Source organism: Anticarsia gemmatalis, chromosome 22 (assembly GCF_050436995.1).
Source record: "Anticarsia gemmatalis isolate Benzon Research Colony breed Stoneville strain chromosome 22, ilAntGemm2 primary, whole genome shotgun sequence".
NCBI classification, from domain to species: domain Eukaryota; kingdom Metazoa; phylum Arthropoda; class Insecta; order Lepidoptera; family Erebidae; genus Anticarsia; species Anticarsia gemmatalis.
Genome location: NC_134766.1, coordinates 3,292,334 through 3,298,413, shown reverse-complemented (window position 1 = coordinate 3,298,413; position 6,080 = coordinate 3,292,334). Strand labels below are relative to the sequence as shown.

The window sequence follows — 6,080 nt, the reverse complement described above, 5'->3', positions numbered from 1 at the left end:
GGGACGGTGTATTCGGTTTCATGATCCGGCAAATAACCGAATCTACTCCTGCGTGTATCGTATGAACGCGTGTATTGAATGCGCTATACCACTACACCGGATCTGATATTTTGCAGTATTGCCGGTTCGGTTTGTAGTCGCAAAATCGGATGTCAATTTCAGCAAGATTCGTTTTTTTTGTCGTGTCTTGAAACCGAATGCATGTGTGAACTCTTTCATTGAAATACTGTTACCACTAAACCGAATCCTGCAAAAAACCGATTCGGTAGACAAGCACTCGACGCCGTGTGAACGTACCGTTACTCTAAGGCTTCGTTCACACGGCATTGTCCAGCACGTTTTTTTGGATTCGTTTTTTTAACGTATAGTCAACCGGGTGTTCATATGGTAAATTTTTATTCGTGTAAAAACGAATAGCCGCAGTTTCCACATAGTTGTCACAGTGAGTAGACGTCAGTGATGGATCCACGCTTGGTTGTACTTTTACATTGGTATCGAAGGCGCCAACGGTCTCGCCGCCGACAAAACAGAAGGTTTTGGGTACATCCTATAAATCAAGAATCTGTGCGTACGATCACATTTGAAAAATTATTCGAAAATCTGAGAAACGATGAAAAAATGTTTTTTAATTACTTCCGGATGTCTATTGAAAGTTTTGAAAAGTTATTAATTCGACTGGAAAATTCAAGCCTACCAAAATCAAATACGAATATGCGGAAATGCATTAGTACTAAAATGAAATTAGCCATCTGTTTACGGTGAGTACACAAATAAAAATACACAGGTTGTGATTATTTAAGTTTTTATAATTTGAAATATTATAACTAAAAAAATATAAAAATTTGACCAATTTTATTATAGTATAATCGTATTTCGTATTAAAAGTCATTGTAATCGATATCCGTGTAGGAATAGTTGGTTTCTACAGAGGACGGACTTTGAAGAAGAGCTGCTGTAGTTAATTCTACAAGGTCTGGACTTTGAAGAGAAGTCGTTGTAGTCATGTTTGTACTGATAGAATTTGTAGCTCCTTGTGTATTATTATTTTGGTATTGTTGTGTAAAATATCCTCTGTGAACTGATGGGATGGGGATTGAAAGACGATGATTCACGAATTTGGCGACTGGTTTAAATTTTTTTCATTAATTGTAGTACACCCATTTGGAATTCGAGGACTTCATCATCGTCATACTTATCTAATGATGGTAATATCCCATTAAAAAATGAAAGATGCCGATTCATTGTTTTAGGTTCGTTATTTGAATAAGAATCCATAAATTTCATCATCTTCGCATCTAAAGGACTAATCATATTTTTTAGAGATCTTTTAGGTCCACGATTAGGTATTGGGCTCTTTGCCGCCATTGTCTCATGTGTCTCTAAAGAGTTTGTTTCCAATGTTTCGTTTCCTCCCTCAGAATTATTTTTGTGGTTTTCGGATTCTGTGTTATTATCGGTTTCCGTGTTGTTATTTTCGTTACTAACATTATTTATTGTCTCTTTAGGTTGTATTACTTTCTGCAGAAAAGATAACTGTTTACTATATACATAAGGCTTTGCTGTTTTGGCACCACTTCCTGAGCTCTTCTGATCTTTTATCTTTTTATGTGATCGATTATAATTATCTCTTATATGAGTCCACCGTTGAATAATCATTTTAGCTGTAAAAGACAAACATGATAAGTAATACGGTACATATACATTTCTTTTTTCAGGTATTTAGCATCGGGTTGTTCTATGAAAGATTTACACTATTCATACAAAGTTGGAGTATCGACTATAAGTGGTATCGTCTGGGATGTTTGCTGGACTCTGTGGCATGTCCTTCAGGGAGAATATCTTCAAGCGCCTTCTACAGAAAGTGAATGGATGAAAATAGTGGATGGTTTTGAAAGAAAGACTAATTTTCCTCATTGTTTAGGTGCAATTGATGGGAAACACATAAAAATCTTAAAGCCACCTCATAGTGGATCCATGTACTTCAATTATAAAGATTATTTTTCAATTGTGCTACTTGCGGTGGTTGATTCGGAATACAGATTTATATATGTAGACATAGGATCATACGGAAAAGATTGTGACTCATCCATTTTGAAAAATTCCGTCTTATGGAAAAAAGTTAATGATGGTTCGCTGAATATACCCAAACCAATGCCATTATTAGAAGGTGGAGAAAGTACGCCTTACGTATTTATTGGTGATGAAGGATTTGCACTACATAATAATTTACTACGCCCTTTTGGAGGAACACATTTAGATTTACGTAAAAAAATCTTTAATTACCGCCTGAGCAGAGCAAGGAGATACGTGGAGTGTGCTTTTGGTATCTTAGCAGGAAAATGGAGAATTCTACATAAGGCTATTGATGTTTCACCAAGTTTATTGACAGAAATCATAAAAGCATGCATCGTATTACACAATTACGTTCGTGAAAATGATGGACACAATTTTGAAGATGTGGCAAATCCTCCATTATTTGAAAATATTCAAAGTACGTCAGTTCGAAATGTTCAAGCAAACAGCGTAAGGTCCATTTTTAGTCACTATTTTTTATCAAACGAAGGATGGTCACAGTCCCATGGCAAAACGAATATATTTAGAACTAAGGAGAGTAAGTTAAAATATGTTGTGACGCAATTTTTATTATTCATAATAAAAGATACATACCTATGGCTTGTCTTGTTTTTTCTTCCTTTGTCTCGAAATTAGGATCAATTATTACCATGATTTCCTTCCAAGCCGCTTGAGTTGCGACGCGATTTTTATAAAGTTCCAAAGTTTTATCCCATAAAACGGACTTTTGTTCCACTAAAGAAATTAATAGTTCGTTATCTATAGAAAACTCAACCGCCATTTTGAATATCAAACCAAATCAAATATAAAATATGAGCCACCCCGACAAAAGACGCAGGTGTACTGAACGCTTCTTCGGTTGTTATTCGATAAAAAACGTATAACATCGTGTCGTGTGAAGGAGACAAAGCTATACCATATGCCACTGCGAACCGAATACGTTAAAGTTCATTCGATTTGCTTGACAAGTCCGTTGAGTTTGCGTTTAAACGTATAAGCGGTATACGTTTTTTTGCAGTACAATCGACGTGTGAATGGATCTATGTACATTGTATGGTCACTATTTATACGTTAAGACGTATACTGAAAAAAAAACGTGCAGGACAATGCCGTGTGAACGAAGCCTTACTCTAAAATAGTGAAAGCTCGCAATTTTGGGCAGAACTTCACATAAGAATTACGTTAATGGCAATGTTTAGTCCAGTTAAACGTAGGGATGAATAGACATACGGGAACGCAGTGATAAAGGGTCTGCTCATATTAAACCGCTCGATCTCATGCCGGTGCTGCCGCTGCTTGCCTTGCATTTTGACAAATTTGTAGATTTTTTACGAAATTGTTGTCTTTGCGATTAGAACGACGCTACGACCTACTCGTGTTTACGTTAACGACGACTTTTCGCGAGCTCACCTCATGGAGTCTCATGACCAGTAGCAAAAAGGAATGTCCATTAGTTTTATTACTTATGGAGAAATGGATCAGCTTGCGTTGCTATGGCGAGTGGCGTGATGCGTTTCAGTTTACTAATATCGTGTGATGCATGAGACTGGGACGCATAACTACCTACGTAATCGGTACTGAATATGTGCTTCCCGTATTTTTAGGTTATATAAAACTAAAATTTTACTGTCATGGTATTTTTTTTTTTGAGAAATAATTGAAACACCATGGACGCGTGGTCCATGCCTTTTTTGGATTTTATTTAATTGAAAGATTGAAAGATTTTTAGTGGTTTTCCTCTACTGATTGTGCTGGTGGACTGCACTTTGTAGTGATTTCGGGGGTTCTTGGTTCCCCCTTGAATTTATTTGTTGATGTGGTCAAATTGATGTTGGTTGACTTTATTGATTAATTGGGAGATGATGTTATTGTTCCTGTTTAATATGGCCATTTTGGTGTTGTACTCAGTAATCTCGGAAGGAGTCTGCCGGATGGCTTTCTTCATGAGAGTACTGAGTGCGTCGTCTGCCCCGTCGGTGTAGTAGACGAGTGTTTTTGTGTGTCTTGAGAGCGCCACCACTGCATGTGGGACACTCTGGTAAATTTTTATGTCTCTTGTAGACATCCTCACCATGATGACATATGGCTGCTGTAGTCCTTGAGCCTCATGGACTGTTAGGACTTTTGATCCCTCACCCTTACCATATCCCTGGTGTTTTAGAGTTTCCTTCTCTTCCTGAGTGTTTGTTAGGTAGAGAGTATTTGGTTGGTCTTTGGGGATCTCAGCTCCTCTGAAGCTGGAGATGTGTAAGGACTTTATGACCTTACTCGAGGAGTACACACCTGTGTAGATTTCCTGCATGGCGTATGCCACGTCTACAGGACACCTGTGTGTGCACAGCAGCTCTTTTGTGATTGGTGTTAAGTGGTATGGTCTGTAGTAGTAGAGTTTGAAGAGGTTGTCACGGTCGATGTAGGGAAGTTGGTTGATGTCCCCGATGAGTAGTAGTTGGGTGGCTTTGAGTTGGCGCACGACCATGATGATGGAGCCGAAGTGGTTCATTAGAGCCTCATCAACTATGATGCGGCTGCAGCTGCTCCGGTCCTGGTCCTTTACTCCATTCGCGAGAATGGAGGCCATTGTGCGAATCCTCTCCGCTGCCTCTACTCCTTGCCATTTACTGATCCCCTCCCTCAACTCATTTTTGGACTCTGTTGTTGTGGTGGTGATGATGTCTGTTTTGTGGTTAAAGTTGTTGATGATCCAGGTGGTTTTACCGCACCCTGGAACTCCGTTGACCCAGGTGATGGTTGGTAGTTCCCAGTTGTTGTAGGGATCCTCTTGTGTTAAAGAGCTGGCTTTCTCCAGGATCCTATCCTCGAGCCAGATCTTTGTGTCTTTAGTTGTCACCACGATGGGGTCCTCGGGTGGGGTTTGGTAGGTTGTTGTGCCTTGCCTAGACTCAATTTCGTCTAAGAAGACTGCCCGCTGTGGCGTTGTATGCTGCCATGTGTTGGGTCATAGGGACTCCTTGTATGACTTGATGGGTGTCATTGTTGTAGATGGTGGCCTCATGTTCCTCGAGCATGTCCTTCACCAGCTGCTCGCTTTTGTACTGGGGTAGTTCCAGTATTTTTCTGCAAGCTGCTGTTTTGAGGGTTTTTGTGGCTTGAAGGATGGCCACGTACTCGATGAAGGAGTTGACCATGTGGTCCACTTTGTTGACGACCTTTATGAGTCTTGGCGCCTGGATTTGTCCCATTTGTGCCCTGGTCCTGATGTTGGTGGGGGCTATTGGTTGGTTAATTGGTTGTGGAATGGGATGATGAGGGCTTTGATTGGTGTTATGATAAGACGAGATGGATGGTCTTTTTGGGAGTAGTTTTTGACGGAGGGTCTGTGGTGCTCTATAAAGGGCTGCTCCTAATGTTATTGGGAGGAATTTAAGATAAGTTGGTATGGGAGTTGTTGTGATGGTGGGTTTTGTTGCTGCTGAGCTCTTTTCCAGCTTCTGCTGAAGTACAAGGTGTCCAGAAAGGGTATTTGTAAGTTCAATGAAACAAAAAATATTTTTACGCAATAAAAAAGTTTATTGTTTATTATTAGCATATGAATTGGAGAATTATTTGGAAAAGATAATGTTATCCAAATGATGACCGTTACGTTGCTGGCACTCTTCTAAACGGAAACGAAGATTGGCTATAACACGTTGACACATAGCTGTCGATATTGCTGCCATTTCTGACTTGATGTTTTGCTTTAACTGGGTTAGATTCGTCGGATTGTTTTGATAAACCTTACTTTTAAGGTATCCCCATGCAAAATAGTCAAGCGGGCTAAGGTCGGGGCTTCTGGGAGGCCATTTGATGTTACCCCTTCGCGAAATGACTTTATTAGGGGATAATTCGTTAACAACTTCCATTGAGACATTTGAGGTATGGCAAGTGGCCCCATCTTGCTGGAACCACGTTCTTGAGTTGAAACCCGCAAACTCCTGTAACTCTGGGACCAAAAAATTTCGCAACATATCGCAATAACGGTCACTATTCACATTAATTGCTCGGCC

At 39.8% G+C, this 6,080-nt stretch overlaps 1 pseudogene; it reads right to left on the bottom strand.

Moving 5' to 3' along the window:
• Positions 1 to 753: 753 nt before the first annotated feature.
• Positions 754 to 2,854, bottom strand: LOC142982902 (uncharacterized; annotated as a pseudogene).
• Positions 2,855 to 6,080: the final 3,226 nt, after the last annotated feature.